Source organism: Heterocephalus glaber, unplaced genomic scaffold (assembly GCF_053883595.1).
Source record: "Heterocephalus glaber isolate CG9 unplaced genomic scaffold, H.glaber_assembly_v1.0 deba00001461, whole genome shotgun sequence".
NCBI classification, from domain to species: domain Eukaryota; kingdom Metazoa; phylum Chordata; class Mammalia; order Rodentia; family Bathyergidae; genus Heterocephalus; species Heterocephalus glaber.
Genome location: NW_028258308.1, coordinates 41,224,174 through 41,245,193, shown reverse-complemented (window position 1 = coordinate 41,245,193; position 21,020 = coordinate 41,224,174). Strand labels below are relative to the sequence as shown.

Genomic DNA, 21,020 nt, shown 5'->3' with positions numbered 1-21,020 from the left:
ACAAGTTCTAGGGGCTCCTAGAGATTTCTTAGTATTTTCTCTGTGGATGATCATTTCATTGACATATAAAGATTTTGCTCCTACCTTGCCAATCCTGTCCTAATTGTGTCATTTTATTGCCAGACTATTTTGGTTTAGGCCTGTGTTTCAAAGTTTAATGGACAGATGAAGAGTAGGCATATCTGCCCTTGTTCCCCACCTTAGGGAGAAAGCATTGTATCTTCTCCATTCATATAAGGTGTTTTTGCTGAAAGTGTGGAGTACATGTCTTATGTGTTGAGAAGTTTCTGTTCTACTTCTAGTCTCCTGATAGCTTTTACCATGAATAGCTGTAGAATTTAGTCCAATACTTTTTCTCCATCTAGTGACAGGATCATATGGTTTTTTTCCTTTCCTCTGTTAAAATGATGACTTTTGGGGGTGGATCTTTCAACGCTGAACCAACACTGCCATCCCTAAAACAAAACCACTTTCTACATATGCCAGATCTGATTTCTAATAGTTTATTTTGTTAAACAAATTTCTATGTTCATACTTTTTTCTTCTATTATCTTTATCCAGTTTTAGGATTAACACAAGGTTGATTTCCTAAAATGAGGGGAGAAGTGTTCCTTTTTTTTCTACTTTAAATGTTTTATATAATTTCTCATCTAAAATGTATACAAGCCTGTTGTTGTCATATAGGTAGATTTTCAAGCTAGGAATATACTTCCTTTAATAGGTGCTATTCAAATTTTCTATTTCCTCCAGAGTTAGTTTCATTAATTTGTCTTCCATGGTACTTCCTAGAAGTTGTCAAATTTATTTCAAAATAGATTTTTGTTATATGCTTTATATAGCCTTTTAAATTCTGTAAAAATCTGTGGTAATGTCTCCTAGATCTTGATATTTTAATTTTAAAAATGTATAATTGATGTTGTGTAAAAGGAAGAAAAGTTCTAAAAGAACGGGGGAAGTGGGAGGGGTAGGGGAAAGGAAAGAAAGGAAAAGAAAAAATATGAGAAAAGGAAAAAAAATGGAAACAAAGTCTTTGCAAATAAGGAAAGGTGGAGGGGGTGAAGGAAGGGCAGGGGAAGGGGAATAAAATAAGAACAAAGATACTCGTGTAATGGCACAAGATCCCAATGATGTATGTAACTGTATTTTATACCTAAAATGTACCAATAAACTTAATGGCAAAAAAAAAATAATGTACAGAAGGGTTGTATCACACTAAAATCTACTGGTTTGTGTCTAGCTGCAGGTATTTCTGAATCCACCTTAACACTTGGTGAAAGATTCCTCCTTTAGATTAACCTAATTGGTTTATTACTGAATGGATGATGTTTGTTAGACGTATCTCTAATAACAGTATATGTTTTACAAATTGCTTTAGTTTTCTGGTAGGTGTGCTGTACTTTAAAAATAGGAAGTATCATTGATAGGAAGATTCATTTGGGTTTGGAACATTTTTATATAATATCAGTTTTAACAAAGCCTTAGCAGCAGCTTTAAAAAACTTTTTTGTTTATTATCATTGACAATTTGCCTAAGATCTCTCAAGGAGAGTCAAAAAGTTCTGTATTTTGTTCATTAAAAAATTTGCATTCTCCCATAATTTTTATCAAAATAAATAATTATGGGAAAGAATATGTACTAATAAAAAATAAAGACTGAAAAAAGTTAGACAAAATAATGAAGAAAAAATATTTAAGGTCTTTCAATGAGATAAATTATAAGCACATATTTCTGTTTTAAACATATATACACCTATATACAGTTATGTGTACATATTGATATTTCTTTGTTATATATACACTAACATTAAACTTATATTTATCTGCATGTTCATTAAATGTGTTATATCACTTAATGTTTACATAAAGTCCCATTAATGTAGTTAATATAGTCTATTTTACTAAATAACACATATATTTCAGGGAGACATTTACATCTTAAACATTATTGCTACTACTTGAGGAATACTGGTATTTGGCCTAAAAGTGGAACCACAAGTGTCTGAGTTATGTTGTGCTAAAGTCGTTATGCAAATACAACCAGAGAGTGACTGACAACATTCTACCATTACTATTTCCTTCCCCTATTTTTTCAGTCTATTTGTCTTTAGTCTTAAACTATGGCTCCAATAAACAGTGTATTGATAACCCTGAAGGGGTTTTCTTTCTATTTATAGCCAGAGACAATACCTGTCTTTCATTAGAATGTGTAGTGAATGTATGTTGGAACAGTACTGGTGACTAAGCACAGTGCTCAAGCACTCTGCTATTAGTGCTCATTACAAATAATCAGTTATTATTGCCCTATTCTTTACCTCCTCTTGGACTAGTGTCTTATATTTAGAATGTATTTGTAACCTCTATATTGATTTCTTTCTAATATATCTCTGTATCTAGGCCCCCATCCTAATTATTTCTCTGGTGGTAGATATTAGTACATCAATTTATCATGATTTAGAATTAATGTCAAGCCATTTTAGATATAGTTTAAGAGCATTAAAACAGTAAAATTACTTGTAAAGACAATTAACCATTGCAATTTTGTTTGTTTATTTGTTTGTTTTTTGGTACCGGGGATCAAACTCAAGACCTTGTGCTTGTGAGGCAGGTGCAGGTGCCACTGAGCTAAATCTCCAGCCCTAACCATTGCAATTTTGTGAAACTATATCTTATGACTCCATTTGTTGTAAGCAATAGAATACATTATTTTAGCAAAATATTCAATTGTTCTTTAAAGAAATAAAATTAAAAAGTATTTTTCTTAACCTACGTGCTCTTTTTCTTTAGTAAGTCTATATTTCTAATATTTATTTTTAGATTGTTGAATTCTCTCTAGCATTTATTCAAATGAAATTCCTCTTTACTTCATTTTCAGTTTTAATCATTTTATTTGGAAATTATTTAAAACTTATAGTTTGCATTTATAATACAAAGAAAACATCCCCTTTCTTTCCCTAAGATTATTGTAAATATTGTATCCCATTTTCTTTTGTGCTTTCATCATTTGCAAGTTGAAAATTGTGTCATAAAGCTTTACTCTTAAATACTGGGAAACATAATGCAGCAAATTGTCAAGATTATACACCATAATCAAGTGGGATTCATCTCAGGGATGCAGGGATGGTTCAACATATGCAAATCAATAAATTTAATACACCATATCAACAGAGCCAAAAGCAAAAAGCACATTATTATCTCAATTAATGCAAAGAAAGAATTTGACAAAGTCCAACACCCATTCATGATCAAAACGCTACAGATAATTAAAATAGATGGTCCTTATCTCAATCTGATAAAAGCCACCTATAACAAACCAACATCATATGAAATTGACAAAAACTGAAAGCTTTCGCTCTTAAATCATAAACAAGATAAAGATTTCCACTGTCACCACTCTTATTCAATTTAATTCTGGAAACATTAGCCAGAGCAATTAGACAAGAGCAAGAAATAAAAGGAATAAGGATAGGAAAGGAAGAAGTTAAACCATCATTATTTGCAGATGACATGATACACTACATAGAAGACCCCAAAAACTTCCCCCAAAGAATTGTAAATTTAACGATCAAATTCAGTAGCATAGCTGGATATAAAGTCAGCATTCAAAAATCAATAGCCTTCCTCTAATGAACAACAAACTTGCTGAGAGAGAAATCAGGGAAATAACAGTTTTCACCATAACATTGCAGAAAATGAAATACCTAGGAATCACTCCAATGAAGGAAGTAAAAGACATTGAAAACTATAATACTCTGGAAAAGGAGATCAAATAGGGTATTAGAAAATGGAAAGAAATCCCTTGCTCTTGGAAAGGAAGAACCAATATAGTGAAAATAGCCATACCTCCAAAATTATTATACAAATTTAATCCAGTCCTGATCAAAATCCTGGCAGCATATCTCACAGAATTAGAGAAAACAATTCTAAAATTCATTTGGAACCAGAAGAGACCTAAAATAGCAAAGGCAATTCTGGGCAACAAAGGCAAGGCTGGAGGCATCACAATCCCTGACTTGAAATTATACTACACAGCTACCATGAAAAAAAAGCATAATGCTGACAACAAACAAACAAACAAACAAAAAACAGACCTGAAGATCAATGGAACAGACTAGAAGCCCCAAACACACTCAGCCACCTTACCTTTGACAAAAGGGCCAAACATGTCCATTGGAAGAAGGATAGCCTCTTCAATAAATGGTGCTGGAAAAACTGGCTTTCACCATGCTGAAAACTAAATCTAGATCCATGTCTCTCACCATGCACTAAACTAAAATCAAAATGGATCAAAGATCTAAATATTAAAACAGAAACACTAAATCTGCTGGAAGAGAGAATAGGGAGAACTCTTGAGGACATAGGGGTAGGCAGAGACTTCATGAACAAAACCCAGACTACATGGGAAATAATACAAAGGATCAACAACTGGAATCTCACCCTATTACAAAGCTTTTTGCACTGCAAAGGAAATCACCAACAGAATGAAGACAATCCACAGAGTGAAAGAAATCTAGGTAATAGTCCCTCAGACAAAAGACTAATATCTAGAATATACAAAGAACTGTTAAAAATTGGACCCCTCAAATTTAAAGACTCATTCCAAAAGTGGGCATCTGAAATGAATAGACACGTCTCAGAAGAAGAAGTACAAAAAGCAAGTAAATATATGAAAAAAATGTTCAACATCACTGGTCATTCATGAAATGGAAATTAAAACAATGCTGAGATTCTGTCACTCCAGAAAGAGTGGCTATTATCAAGAAATCAACCAACAACAAATGCTGGCAGGCCTGTGGGGAAGAAGAAACCCTTCACTGTTGGTGGGAGTGCAGACTGGTGAAACCACTGTGGAAATCAGCGTGGAAGTTCCTCAAAAAACTAGGATTAGAGATCCCATTTGACCTAGCTATTCTTCTTCTGGGTATCTTCCCAAAAGAATTAAATGCATCATACCGCAGAAATATATGTGCACTCATGTTTATAGTGACACAGTTGTAATAGTTAAATCTTGGAAGCAAGCCAAATGCCCAACAACCAATGAATGAATAAAGAAGATGTGATTCTTCTATACAATGGAGTACTACTCAGCCATAAAAAAGAATAAACTTGAGACATTTATAGCTAAATGGGTGCACCTTGAAACTATACTCTTAAGTGAAATAAACCAGACACAGATGTGTAAATTTTGCATTGTCTCTCTAAGAAATTGAAATTGTAAATAGGGACCAAAATGTATAATAGACAATGTGAAATAAGAAAAAATGTTCAATAGGAAGGGGAAACTAGAGGGTAGGAGGGGAAAAGGAAGGAAAAAAAGAAAAATTGAGAAAAAGAAGGAAAAAATGGAAACAGGGCTTTTGTAAATAAAGGGGAAGAGGAGTTGAAGGGAGGGAAAGGGAATAGTAAAAAAAAGGAATCAAGCATGCCCTACTGAGGTCGAGAGTCAGGCGGAACACGCCAAATCAGCCCGCTGCAGACAGGCAGGTCTGCGCATGCCCTACTGAGGTCACGAGTCACACGGAATGTACAAATTCATCCCGCTGCAGACAGGCAGGCCTGCAGATGCCCTACTGAGGTTGCCAGTCGCGCGGAACACCCCAGGTCAGCCCACTGCAGACAGGCAGGTCTGTGGATGCCCTATCGAGGTTGCAAGTCACGTGGAGCACACTGAATCAGCCCGCTGCAGACAGGCAAGTCTGCAGATGCCCTACCGAGGTCGCGAGTAGCGCGGAAAACACTGGGTCAGCCTGCTGCAGACAGGCAGGTCTGTGGACACCCTACCGAGGTTGTGAGTCACGTGGAACATGCCAGGTCAGCCCACTGCAGACAGGCAGGTCTGCCGATGCCCTACTGAGTTTGCGAGTCACGCAGAATGTGCCGGGTCAGCCCGCTGCAGACGGGCAGGTCTGTGGATGCCATACCGAGGTCACGAGTCACACGGAACACACCGAATCAGCCCACTGCAGACAGGCAGGCCTGCAGATGCCCTACTGAGGTTGCCAGTCACGCGGAACACCCCAGGTCAGCCCACTGCAGACAGGCAGGGCTGCGGATGCCCTACCGAGGTCACAAGTTGTGCGGAACATGCCAGGTCGGCCCTCTGCAGACAGGCAGGTCTGCAATGCCCTACTGAGTTTGCAAGTTGCATGGTACACACTGGGTCAGCCCACTGCAGACAGGCAGGTCTGCGGATGCCCTACCCAGGTCAAGAGTTGTGTGAAATATGCCTGGTTGGCCTGCTGCAGACAGGCAGGGCTGCAGATGCCCTACTGAGGTCGCAAGTCATTTGGAACATGCCAGGTCAACCCACTGCAGACAGGCAGGTCTGCAGATGACCTATGGAGGTTGTGAGTCATGTGGAACATGTCAAATTAGCCCGCGCCCTGGCAACAATCCACTGGACAGCCCCCTGGTCCTCTGTACAGCCACCTGGTTCCACACTACAAAGATGCAAAGGACACCAGACCACCAGACCATGGTACTGGGTCCCACCACTCCCACCCCAGAGGTAGGGGCTTCTGAGCCACTATCCCATTGCTGCTGGTCCAGAGGAATGGGCTTCCTGGCCACCATCCCTCCCACTGCTCCCAGCCCAGAGGAAGGGCGTTCTAGGCCACCATCCCTACTGGCGCTCCTGGCCCCTGTCCCACCTCTTCCAGCTCAGAGGAGGTGATCCACACGGGTGCCAACAGCACACCCCCTCCTCCCCAATTGAAATGAGAAAATACATAAATAAGTCTCAAAACCAGACTTCCAGATCACCTACAGCAACCCCAAAGGGAAATGAGATGGAACACTCTGATATTCAACCACCTGGACCCACTGAACTGGCAACAAAAGGGGATCTGGAAAAAATGAACTCAGAAATAATTTCTCAGATAACAGGAGAGATTGTGCTCCTAGTGCAAGTCATGATTAATAAATCTAGAGAGGAGCTGAGGAACATGATAGAATCCCAACATAGGAAACAAATGGAATACATAAAACTGATCCAAGTAGATTTCCAGGAGATTAAAAACTCCACTGAAAGTCTACACAGCAGAATGAGCCAATGTGAGGACAGAATTTCAGATATAGAAGATAAGATTGCAATTAATGACCAGGAAAAGAAAAATTGCTTCAAAATTATATGGGAACATGAGAAATCAAACCAACAGCTGCTAGACGACGCAAAGAAGAATAACATAAGACTGATTGGAGTCAATGAAGAAACAGGAGAGAGTGCAGATGACATTAAAAAAACTCTTCACAGAAGTAATGGCAGAAAACTTCCCAAGCAGGGGAAAAGAGCTTGACATACAGATAAGTGAGGCATATAGGACTCCAAATAGCCTTGATCAAAAAAATCTACACATAGGCATATAATTGTTAAGATTCCAGAAACTCAACAAAAGAACAAAGTTCTACAAGCAGTTAGAGAAAAGAAACAAATCACATACAAAGGAAAACCCATCAGAATCACAGCAGACTTCTCAACACAAACCCTCAAGGCCAGAAGAGCTTGGAGTGTTGTATTTCAAGCCCTAAAAGAAAACAGCCTCCAACCCAGATTGATGTACCCTGCAAAACTATCTTTCAAAATGGATGGAGAAATAAGATACTTTCATGACAAAGAGCACCTTAGGAACTTTGTGAATACCAGACCAGCACTCCAAAGAATTTGACACAATATCCTAGGAACAGACATTGAGGATCACAACCCCAGGAAGCAAAGCAGAATGAACCCATCAGGCATGACAAGAAATTAAACATAAAGGGGGAGAACCCAACAAAAAGAAAAAGTCATGGCAATGACAAGTCAATACATTTCAGTTATAACCATCAATGTTAATGGTCTCCATTCACCAATCAAAAGAAATAGACTGGCAGAATGGGTCAAGAAGCGAAATCCAACAATATGCTGCACACAAGAAACACACTTAATTCAAAAGGAAACTCATAGACTGAAAGTTAAAGGGTGGAAAACAATACTCCATGTGACAGGAACCCAAAAGAAAGCAGGAGTAGCTATCCTCTTGGCAGATCAAGTAGATTTCAAACCAACACTGATTAAGAGAGATGAAGAAGGATACTACATCCTTGTAAAGGGAACAATCCAAGAGGAAGAGATGACAATCATAAATATCTATGCACCAAACACTAGTGCACCCAACTATATAAAACAAATACTAACAGACATGAAAAGTCACATATGCACTAATACAATTGTAGTGGGGGACCTCAACACCCCACTGTCACAAATAGATAGCTCAGGTAGACTAAAAATAAGTAATGAAATGCTAGAACTCAATCGAACTCTTGAACAAATGAACTTAACAGATGTTTACAGTCTTCCATCCCACAAAATCAGGATACACATTCTTCTCAGCTGCACATGGGTCATTCTCAAAAATAGACCACATACTCACACATAGAACATGTTTAAGTAAGTGCAAAGGAATTGAAGTTATCCCCTGTATATTATCAGACCATAGTGCAATGAAATTGGAGATCCATACCAAAAGAAACTCGAAAACTTTCATAAACATGTGGAAATTGAGCAACACACTTCTGAATAACCAATGAGTCACAGAGGAAATTAAAGAAGAAATCAGACAGTTCCTTCACTTAAATGACAATGACAATACAACATATCGGAATCTGTGGGACACAATGAAAGCAGTCTTATGAGGGAAATTCAGAGCAGTGAATACGCATATTAGGAAAACAGAACAAGCCCAATTAAACAACCTGATGCTGCACCTCAAGCTTCTAGAAAAAGAAGAGCAGGACAACCCCAGAGCTCATACAAGGGAGGAAATTATAAAGATCAGAGGAGAAATCAATGCAATGGAGACTAAGAGAATGATACAAAAAAATCAATGAAGCCAAGAGTTGGTTCTTTGAAAGAATCAGCAAAATTGACAAACCCTTACCAACCTTATCAGAAAAAGGAAAGAAAAGGCCCAAATCCATGCAATTAAAAATGAAAAGGGTGAAATTATAACAGACCCAGCAGAAATCCAGAGGATCATCAATACCTACTTCTAGAACCTATACGCCAATAAGATGGAAAACACAGAAGAAATGGACAGATTCCTAGATACATATGAATTACCAAAGTTGAACAAAGAAGACCTCAAAATTCTAAACAACCCAATATCAACCAATGAAATTGAAAATGTAATTAAAAACTTATCAACTAAGAAAAGCCTAGGCCCTGATGGCTTCACTGCTGAATTCTACAAGACATTTAGAGAGGAACTACTGCCACTATTGTTAAAACTCTTCAATGAAATTGAAAGGGAAGCAATACTCCCAAATTCATTCCTGGAAGCAAGCATCACCTTGATCCCCAAAGCAGAGAAGGACCCAACTGAAAAAGAGAACTATAGGCCAATCTCACTAATGAACATAGATGCAAAAATCCTTAATACGATACTGGCAAACAGAATGCAGAAGATCATCAAGAAGATCATACACCCTGATCAAGTGGGATTCATCCCAGGGATGCAGGGATGGTTCAATATATGCAAATCAATCAATGTAATACACTATATCAATAGAGCCAATGACAAAAACCATATGATTATCTCCATAGATGCAGAAAAAGCACTTGACAAAACCCAACATGCATTTATGATAAAAACCCTACAAAAAATTGGAATAGATGGTCTCTACTTCAAACAGATAGAAGCCATCTATGAAAAATCAACAGCCAATATCATACTAAATGGTCAAAAACTGAAATCCTTCACACTAAATCAGAAACAAGACAAGGATGTCCACTATCACCACTCTTGTTCAATATAGTTCTGGAAACATTAGCCATGGCAATTGGGCAAGAGAAAGAAATAAAAAGGAATAAAGATAGGAAATGAAGAAGTTAAACTGTCATTATTTGCAGATGACATGATACTCTATATAGAAGACCCCAAGAACTCCACCAAAAGTCTTCTAGACTTAATAACCAAATTCAGTCAAGTAGCTGGTTATAAGGTCAACACACAAAAATCAATAGCTTTCCTCTACACAAATGACAGACTCACTGAGAGAGAAATAGGGCAAATAATTCCTTTCGCAATAGCATCCAAAAAACTGAAATACCTAGGAATCAACCTAATGAAAGAAATCAAAGACCTCTTCTCTGAAATCTATGGCACTCTGAAAAGCGAGATTGAAGATGATATCAGCAAATGGACAGACATCCCCTGCTCCTGGGTAGGAAGGATTAATATAGTGAAAATGGCCATACTTCCAAAACTGCTATATAGATTTAATGCAATTCCAATTGAGATCCCAGCAGCATACTTCATGGACCTTGAGAAAACAATCCAAAAATTCATTTGGAACAAGAAGAGACCCAGAATAGCAAAAGCAATTCTAGGTAACAGAGACATGGCAGGGAGTATCACAATCCCCAACCTGCAACTCTACTACAAAGCTATTGTGATAAAAACAGCATGGTACTGGCAAAGAAACAGACCTGAGGACCAGTGGAACAGATTAAAAGATGCAGAAACAATACCAGACACACTCAGCCATCTCATCTTTGATAAAGGAGCCAAACACCCTCACTGGAGGAAAGATAGCCTCTTTAATAAATGGTGCTGGAAAAATTGGGCTTCAACTTGCCAAAGATTAAAACTAGACCTATATCTCTTGCCATACACTAAACTCAAATCTAAATGAATTAAAGACATAAATATTAAAATAGAAACTCTGAACCAGTGGGAACAGAGGTTAGGTAGAACCCTTGAAGACATTGGTGTAGGAAAAGATTTTATGAACAAACCCTCAATTGCCCATGAAGTAGCACAAAGAATCAACAAGTGGGATCTCTTCTTATTAAAAAGCTACTGCACAGCAAGAGAAACCACCAGCAGTGTGAAGAGGCAACCCACAATGTGAGAAAAAAATCTTCACCTGCTTTTCCTCACACAAAGGTCTACTATCTCGAATCTATAAAGAACTTAAAAAGATCAGACCTCCCAAATTTAAAGACCCAATCTGAAAATGGGCATCTGAAAAGAAGAGACATTTCTCACACAAAGAAGTAGAAATAGCAAATAAATACATGAAAAAATGTTCAACATCACTGGTGATTCGAGAGATGCAAATGAAAACAATGCTGAGATTCCATCTCACCCCAGAAAGAATGACTGCTATCATGAAATCAACCAATAACAAATGCTGGTGGGGCTGTTGGGATAGAAGAACTCTTCTCCACTGCTGGTGGGAGTTTAGACTGGTGCAACCACTGTGGAAATCAGTATGGAGATACCTCAAAGAACTAGGACTGGAAGTCCCATTTGACCCCGCTATTCCACTGCTGGGGATCTTCCCCAAAGAATTAAAAGAATAATACCACAGTGATATATGTGCGCCCATGTTCATAGCAGCACAGTTTGTGATAGCTAAAACTTGGAAACAGCCCAAATGCCCATCAACTGGAGACTAGATAAAGAAAATGTGGTTTTTTTAATAAAATGGAGTACTACTCAGCCATAAAAAAATGAGAAGCTAGAGACATTTATAGCTAAGTGGATGCACATTGAGGCAGTACTCTTAAGTGAAATAAATAGGACACACATGTATAAATACCGAATAGTTTCTCTGGTGTGAGAAACTGAAAGTGTAAATAAGGACTAAAATGTATAATAGGTAATGTGAAATAGGAAGAAAAGGGCAAAAGGGGAAGGAAGTGGGGGGATAGGGGAAAGGGTAGAAGGGAATGGGATTAATATGAGAAAATGGAAAAATAGGAACAAAATCTTTGTAAATTGGAAGGAATGGAGGGGTTGAAGGGAGGGCTGGGCAAGGGTGAAAAATAAGAACCAAGAGAGATTATGTAAACATGCAAATTTCCAATGATGAATGTCATTATACCTAAAATATACCAATGATTAGAATGAATAATCAATAATGTAAAATAGGAAGAAAAAGTCCAAAGGGGTAGGGGTAGTGGGAGGGGCAGGGGAAAGGAAAGAAGGGAAAGGACAAATGATGAGAATGGAAAAAATGGAAATAAAGTCTTTGTAAATAGGGAAGGGTGGAGGGGGTGAAGGGAGGGCTAGGAATGGGGAAAAAATAAGAACCAAGATGCATTATGTAAAGGTACAAGTTCCCAATGAGAAATGTAATTGTGTTGTATACCTAAAATGTACCAATAAAAGAATTTAACAAATTTTTTAAAAGGAGTCAAGATGCATCATGTTAAGGTACAAATTCTGTATGATGAATGTGATCATTTTGTAAATCTAAATTGTACCAATAAAATTAAAAATGATTTTTTAAAAGTTGGGCAACCCCTTTCATTGAAACAAATATTGCTACATTAGCTTCACAGAAACAAGGTCCAATATCTCACCAGTTTTATGTTTATGTCACTCTCCTTTTAAAATGTCATAATAAATACTAAAAAAAGGGAAAAAAAGCTTTACTCTTAAATACTTCAGTGTGTATTTATGTAGAATGTTATTTATATACTCATGATAGAGTTATCCATTTCAATAAGAATAGCATTGTTTTTATTTTTATTGGTATATATTTTCAATATGTAAGTTCATTCATTGTGGGGAAATATGATACCACATATTGACCCTTTTTACTTCACCTTCCCCCTCTCCTTTCCCTCTGTCCTGCTATTATCTATTTTTACATTGCTCTTTGAGTTATTTATATTTTGGTTCTCTCATATATTTGAAACTAGGCAATTCTTAACCTTGTGTGTCTGGTTTATTTCACTTAGCATTATGGTCACAAGATGTATCCATTTTCCTATGAATGACTCGAATGTACACTTCATTAAACTTACTATCACTTAACTGGAGAATGGACATATAATGTGATCAACATGACAAAATGCTACATAAAGCACTGTTTTATGACCTAAGGTCACTTTATATAACTTTGATATATATGTGCAAAAATATGTTTTCTTTCATTATTATTTACAAACCTCCATATGTGTGTATTATATCTAATGTTTGTTTTGGTTTTTAAAACTTATATCTTTACTACTAATTGTCTGATGCATTAGTTATTAAGAGAATGATGAAAACTGTCTCACTATAACAGTCAATTTCTGGTACACGTCATCTTGTGAGTTGAGTCCCCTGAGCAAGGGAACCAGCACTTCAACAGCATCCAAGCAGCCGGGGTACCAGAATAGGCTCCCAACTCAACCTTCCCCATGGGAAGAGGAATACAGTGAGCCAGATATTCACCCCACAGCATCAGAGAAATGGAAAGCCAGTGAAATGCTTATGAAAAAACACTCACAGGCCTTTGTGGAAGCTGAAAACAAGCACAGGATCCTGATTAGGGATGCAGTATTGAGCACTGGGGGATGCTGGGGAGATGAGACCAGACTGACCCTGGAATAAACAATTGCTCATTTCCATTCCTCCCCTAAATACTGGGAGTGTCGTGCCCATGGGACACCCTGCATGCTACCCACTGCTCACCATCAGGAGCCTGCATGGAAGCCCCTACCACTGCCCCCTGCTGGAAGCTGCTGAATGCCATGGGACCTGAGGCTCCACCAAGCTTATAGGTTAGAGTGATGCTTTGGGGACAGTGAGCAAAGAAGGAAGGCAGGCAGAGAGCCAGAGAATGGCACCATGACTAGAGAGCATCTGGCAGTGCACTAGGCAGAAAGCTTGCAGATAAAAAATACAGAGAAGGCTGTGAGATTTACCATGCAGGGAAAGGAGTGGGTATCAATCAGGAGGGTTTCAGGCAGAAGTCAGTGGAGAACTAGGTGATGGGACAGTTACACTGCACCCTTCCCTTCCTGAGTTAACTGAGGAAGTCAGACCTAAGGACAGAGCTCAAAGGCATACAGTTAGCCCATGGCCCAGCACAGCTTGCAGCAGGGAAGCAGGTTCAGAGGGCATTTGACTCACAAGCCTCCTTGTTCACAGGCAGGCAGCTGAGCAAATTATATGGGGGTGGGGTGAGATGGGAGGCTTGGAGACCTGCAGTGGAACTTAGCCTGCAATAAAACAGAGACTGTGAAGATACTTTGATTTTTGTCCTTTTGCAAATACATGAGGATTGTTTGTTGGTATTTTTTATTCTTTCTCTCTCCTCTCTCTCTCTCCTCTCTCTCTCTCCTTTTTCTCTCTTATCCTTTTATCTTTCCTTTATCCCTTTCCTCCTTACATCTAGTTTATATATAGGATGTGTCTGTATATATGCAAAGGAGAATAAAAATAACCAACTTTTTACTCTAAATAGTACCTTTTTGGGCAAGTCAGGGTAAAGCTCAAGAAAACTGTGTATGGAGAGACCAAATAGAAACTATCACCACATTAACAGATTCCAGCATTCTCACAGCTTCCCTCAATCTCCAATTACATTTGCATCCCTCTTCATTCATTCCCCTGCTTCCACAAATATTCCCTCAAACCCCCTCAACACTACCCCTTTACTCCAGCTACTAAAACAGTTCCAACAGAGTCCAATCTCCTGTTTTTCATTCATTGGTATTCTCTTCTCTCCTCCTCTTGCTGACTTGCCCTCTTCATTTTTCTTTTTTCTTTCCCTTATCCCTCCATATCACAGTCTGTGTGTTAGTACTCACGTAGTAGGGTCTGGGCAAGGCCCAGAAATATTGAAAAAGTGAAAAATTGTTAAAATTTGTTTTAATGTGCATGATTACTGTATGGCTGGGTCTGTTGATGTTGAGTAGTTCAAAGAAGTAGATAAATATCAAAATACAAACAAATCCACAATCACTTCACTGAGAAGCAGACACCAACTAAAGATATCTCCATGAGCACAAAAGTCTTTCCATTCTCATTGATCTTTAACCCTCAGCTAAATAAATAAATAAATAAATAAATAAATAAATAAATAAATATGAGAAAATAAGGCAAGAAAGTGCCTAAAAATCTCCTAACTCCCCCAAAGTTGATGCAAGGGACATCAATGGGAAAGAATTGAAGTATATGAAGTAATAAAAGAAAAAACAAAAGAAATCAATAAGGTACACAGTGAGCTCAAAATGATATAACAAAACAAATGATGGCCTTTGGAAAAAAAAGGTGAGTGAGGGAGGCCTCAGGACTCAGTTGTGGCATGCTACCTGAGCATCGGTGTGCTCCATGGGCAGCACCCAGGGCCACAATGACAGACTACAGCAAGGAGCAGCGAAACAAGCTGGAGGCTCTGGAGTCCATCTACCCCAGCTCCTTCACAGTACTTTGAAAATAGGTATGAACACCACAGACAGAGCTTGATTACACATTGAGCCATCCCTCCAAACAACTAGTCTTCCAAAATATAAGTGGACTTACCTGATACTACATTCTTCAGTAGTGCTTCCCTTGACAAAGTCCTGCTAAGAAACTCTGGAGTTGCAGCCAGTGCTTTTCAGTATTATCAGAAAATCCACCCAGCTTCACCATCACTGTGACATCTGAGGCTGGAGGAAATGATAAAACTGTCCAGACTACCCTCGAGTTTACATACAGTGAAAAATACCCAGGTGAAGCTCCTCTTTATGAAATATTCTCCCAGGAAAACCTAGAAGATAATGATGTCATAGACGTTTTAAAATTATTAGCATTACAGGCTGAGGAAAATCTTGGTGTGGTCATGATCTTTAGTGACAGCAGGGCAAGAAAAATTAAAGGAAATAGTAGATCAGATAAAAATGAGAAGAGAGGAAGAAAAGAAACTAAAAGAAAAAGAAGCAGAAGAAGCAGAGAAGCAATTTTACCACAGCACACCTGTTACAATTGAGAATTTATGTTGGAAAGCCAAGTTTGATGCAGAATTCTTGGAAATTAAAAAGAAACAGATAAAAGAAGAAGAGCAACCAGGAAAAATAACTTAAGTGGCAAAAAGCTGTTTGAAACCAATCATAATCTCGACACATCTGATATCCAGTTCTTGGAGGATGCTGGAAATAATGTGGAAGTAGATGAGTCTTTGTTCCAGGAACTGGATGACTTGGAGCTGGAGGATGTTGAGGACGACCCAGACTACAACCCTGCTGGCCCAGGGAGTGACTCAGAGGACTGAGGGACCATCTCTGGAGAGCTCCACAGCCACAGCATCTGTGGCTGTGCTGAGAGGATTTTAATTTTCCTTTCTTTTTTTTCTAAGAAAAAATGACTTTCAGGAAAATATTCTTCTGATAACTTTCACCATTGAACTTAATAAACTGACCATAAAACTTCAAGATAAAATGTTCACTTCCTCTTATTGGTGAACAGAAGTTTACACATTTAACATTATTTAATGCTAGAGGGAGATCCTACTTATAACATCAAGACTTGAAGGTGGGTTGTGGCCATGAGCATATGGGTATATATATAAGAAACAGAAATAACTCGTGTTTTCTATCCTGGAGATGATAGTTACTTTTGAATTCCAAATGTTCTCTTTCATATAAAATGTTAAAATACTGAGTAAATAGGAAATTAAACCTGGATTCTAGCCTTTTGACACAGTAAATTTAAGTTTTAACAGAATCAGAAGCCCAGATTATACACAGGAATAAAATAGAAGTCACCACTAAAAAAAAAAAAAAAAAAAAATGAGGAGTGAGATTAAGAAAGACAGAAATAGAAAGGTAGCTGAGCTAACTAAAATGCTGCAAAACATGAGTGACCAGTATAGCAAAGAATTAGACTTTATAAAATGGTAACAAACAGAAATCCAGGAGATAAAATCTTCTAATCACAGTATGGGCAGTAGAAAAGAAGAATAACCTAAGATTAATTGGAATTAGAAAAAATTAGAAGATGGCACTAATGACATTTTTAAAAATCTGTTTATAGGGCCAGGGATTTAGCTCAGTGGTTCTGTCACCTGCCTCGCAAGCACAAGGTCCCCAGTTTGGTCCCTGGTACCAAAAAACAAAATCTGTTTACAGAAATCATAATAAAAAACTTTCCAAATATGGGAGGAAACTCAACATACAAGTAAATGAGGCATACAGACCCCAAAATAACCATGAGCAGAAAAGAACTTCTCCATGACACATTGTAGTCAAAAGTCCCTGGAGTCCAAAACAAGGATAAGAATTTTAAAGCTATTAGAGAAAAACAACAAATAACTTATAAAGTTTCAGATTTCTCATCACAAACCTTAAAAGCCAGGAGAGTTGGGAGGGATAGTCTCCAAACCAAAAAGCAAAAAACTTTCAAACTAGATTAATATGTTCTGCAAAACTATTTTTCAAAAGTGATGGAGAAATTAGGATCTTCCACAACAAAGAGAACCTAAGAAATTCATGACTACAGAAGCAGCACCACAAAGAAATACACAAAAGTATCCTAGACAGAAACAATGAAAACATCACTGCCAAAAAGCAGAGTGAGAAACTAAGCTAAAGGGAAAAATAAAGGAAAAAGAAACAGGAAAACAATGCAATGACAAATCAGCCAACATCTTTCAGTAATAACTCTCAATATACATGGTCTCAACTCCCCAATCAAAAGACTCAGAGTGACAGAATGGATCAAAAAATAAAACCAAATGAAATCCAAATGAAAAATTAAACCAAATGAAATGCTGCATACAGGACACACACTTGATATTCAAAGAAGCCCATATTAAAAATCAGAGGATGAAAAAGTTCTTCATGCAATGGGAGCCCAAAAGCAGGGAGGAGTTGCTATCCTATTTTCAGACAAAGTAGACTTCAATCAAAACTGATTAGAAGAGGACCCCAGAGGCCTCCACAGAGAAACGCACCAGTGGAACGGAGAAGTGGATGCACCAGACTGCAATGGCTGATCCTTCATGATAAGAGATTTGGGGACACCTCTCTCCTCTGTGTAGTTGATAATCCATCTGGATGGTAAAGAGATGGCAGACAGTGTCAACACCTTTCTCCAGGACCTTGCCAGGGGAATCAAAGACTCCACCTGAGACATTTGTACCATCTCAAAGCTAGACACTCAAATCCAGCAAAAGAGAGAGGAGCAGCGACGAAGGGCTAGTAGTATCTTGGCTCAGAGAAGAGCCCAAAGTACAGAGCAGAAGCAAGAGAGTGCAATACGTATCCTTAATAGAATTTTCCAGTGCTGTGCTTGGAATGGTGCAGTAATCTGGTTAAGTCTCCTCTTCTTTTATAGAGTATGTATTCCTGTGCTTCAGTCAGGAACAGCCCGAATTGTTGGTGATCCATCCCTTCAAGGATATCTTCAGTCATGGCTGGAATTCCTTCTCCCATCAGTTTTCAGCACTCTTTGGATGCTACCCTTGTTTGTGCTTAGCAAAGTTGTGAATGCCATTTGGTTTCAAGATATAGCTGATCTGGCATTTGAGGTACCAGGGAAAAAGCCTCACCCATTCCCCAGTGTCAGCAAAATAATTGCTGGTATGCTCTTAACCTTTGCTGCAGGCTCTTTTCCTTACCCAGGGGATGTTTGTGAGTCTCTTTTCCATCCATCTTGTTGGTCAGCTGGTCAGTCTGCTGCATGTGTCCCTTCCCTACTCACTGTACTGCTTCAAATATCATTGGTTCAATAAAGGAATTGAAATGCATCAATGATTGTCAAACATAGAAGGGAACTGGCCTTACTATTTTGGATTTGGTCTGCCCTTGACTTTCCTTACAGCTATGCAGTCCTCGTATATTATCAGTGGCTGCCTCTTCTCTATCCTCTTTCCTTTATTCATCATCAGCACCAATAAAGCAGACCCCTGGAAAAGCACACCTTTTCCAGTTGCGCCTCTTCTCCTTGGTGGTCTTCTTAAACAACAGATTCTTCCATAAGACAGTCTACCTGCAGTCTGTACTGAGAAGCTCCACCTCTGCCGAGAAGTTCCCCTCACTGCATCTGTTTCCTCCCAAACTGAAGGCTGCTACAGGCCACTGAGTTGCCTGCTATCGCGAGGGGATGGTTGAGATTGAAGGGAGGCTGTGGCAGCTCTTTTCTCTGTTCTCCCCTGGCCAGAGAAAGCAGGACCCATTCTGCCAAGGGTCCTTTGCATATTCCCTTCTCTTTGAAGAATTGGAATTTTTGTCTCTGGTGCATGTAAAGCAAAATCTTCCTGACACCAGTGTGTGGATTTTTAACACCATCATGAGTCGGAATGGACCACAGGTTTTTCTGTAGCTTCTACAGAAGCTTCTAATATTTGCCAGCCCCTGTGCCTGGAATGATTTGAATACTATGTTTTTTTCTCCTGTGGCATTTACCCTCCTGTCTGTCCTTTCTACCTTCCAGCACCCTTGGATGAATGCGTTTTATGATTCTAGCAGTTGTATTTTGTGGATTTGTTATTTTTGTTGTTTCTCTGTGAAGCACATACATTGGATGCGGGACATAAAGGAGTTCAGTGTCTCAGTTGCTCCTGGTCACTCTTCATTTTAGCCATCACTGTCTTGTTTCTTGTAAATCAGTTTAGGTTTTGGTCTCTCTTGCTCTACTGCAAAAAAGAAGAAAAAAAGAACCTGAAGAGATAGGACAGAAGGAAAGACCTCACAGCTAGATCAGCTAGGTTTTGAGAAATAATTTTTTTTCTTCCCCTTGAAGGGGAAAAGGCTTTTCTTTCACTGGTACAATTAAAGCTCCCCAGCTGTGGAGAGGTACGGATTCTGGACAAGTGCTACCGCAACAGAGTATGCTCAGAGAAACTCAAATTTTCAGCTCTGAAGGGCAGAAATTATCTGTTGGCCAATGCCACATCTCACTGATATTTCAAAGGAATAACAGGTGGTACAAATAGGAACTGAAGGGATACACTTACTAAACCCATTAAAACTGGGGGGGCGGGGGGGTGGACTGATTAAAAGAGCCTAAAAGTAATTCACTACATAATGTATTTCAAGGGAAAAATTCAATAAGAAAAGATAACAATTGTAAATATATGTGCATTAAATATCAACACCCTCAACTTCATAAAACAAATATAGTAATATGTAAAGGATAAGATAAACATCAACAAAATCATAGTGAGTTATCTCAATACCCAACTTCACAAATAGATCATCTAGACAAATGTCAACAGACATATGAGAGTTGAACCACATTTTTGAACAAATGAACTCAATAGATATTCATAGAGTTTTCAACCCACCAAAAGCAGATGACACATTCTTCTCAGTAGCACACAGAACCTTATCCAAAATAGACCACATACTAACCCATGAAGTTTGTATACATAAGTACAAAGGAATCAAAATAATTCCAGGAATTTTATCAGGTCATAGAGCTGTGAAAGTAGGAACCAATGGTAAGAAGTATCACAGAAATTATGTAAATACATGGAGATTAAAAAACATACTCTTGAATAATCAATGGGCCACAGAAGAAATCAAACACTTCTTATAATCAACCAATAATGCCATTACAAGAAACTAGAACCTATGGGACACAATGAAAGCTGTTCTAAGAGAAATGTTTATATCTGTGAAACCCATATTAGAGAAACAGAGAAATCCCAGATAAACAACCTCAAGTCCCTAGAAAACAAGAACAAGCCAAATTCTAAACTAGTACAAGAAAGGAATTTCTAAAATCAGAGCAGATATTAATGAGCTTGAGACTAAAAGAACAATATAAAGAATCAATGAATCAAAGAGTTGAGTTCTATGAAAAGATAAACAAAATAGACAAATCTCTATGCAAACATGCCAAAAGGAAAGAAAAAAAACTTATATGAATGCAATTAGAAATTAAAAAGGCAAAATCACAACAGACAACCATGAAATCCAGAGGATTATAAGTTTGAAAACCTATACTACAAGAAATTGGAGAATATAGTAATAAAAGACAGATTTCTAGAAGTATATGAATTACCAAAACTGAACCAAGAAAATATAAAAATATTGTCAGTCCAATAACAGTAATGAAGCTGAGGCAGTAATAAAAACCTATCAAGTAAGAAAAACTCATCGCTGGGATTCATCACTGAATTCTGCAAGAACTTCAGAGATGTAATACTCTTAAAATTCTTTTATAAAATTAAAAGGGAAGTAATACTGCCAAATTCATTCCTGAAAGCTAGCATTACCCTGATAGCAAAGCCAGATGAGGACCTAAAAAATAAAGAAAACTACAGGCCAATCTTTTT

At 38.1% G+C, this 21,020-nt stretch overlaps 1 protein-coding gene and 2 pseudogenes across 1 annotated transcript in view; all 3 read left to right on the top strand.

The window, feature by feature from the left end:
• Positions 1-21,020, top strand: part of LOC101719410 (A disintegrin and metallopeptidase domain 3-like) — a 161,677-nt gene that overhangs the window by 76,037 nt on the left and 64,620 nt on the right. The window lies entirely within an intron of this gene.
• LOC106010304 (RWD domain-containing protein 1-like) lies at positions 15,111-16,043 on the top strand (annotated as a pseudogene).
• On the top strand, positions 17,790-18,914 carry LOC101725069 (etoposide-induced protein 2.4 homolog pseudogene; annotated as a pseudogene).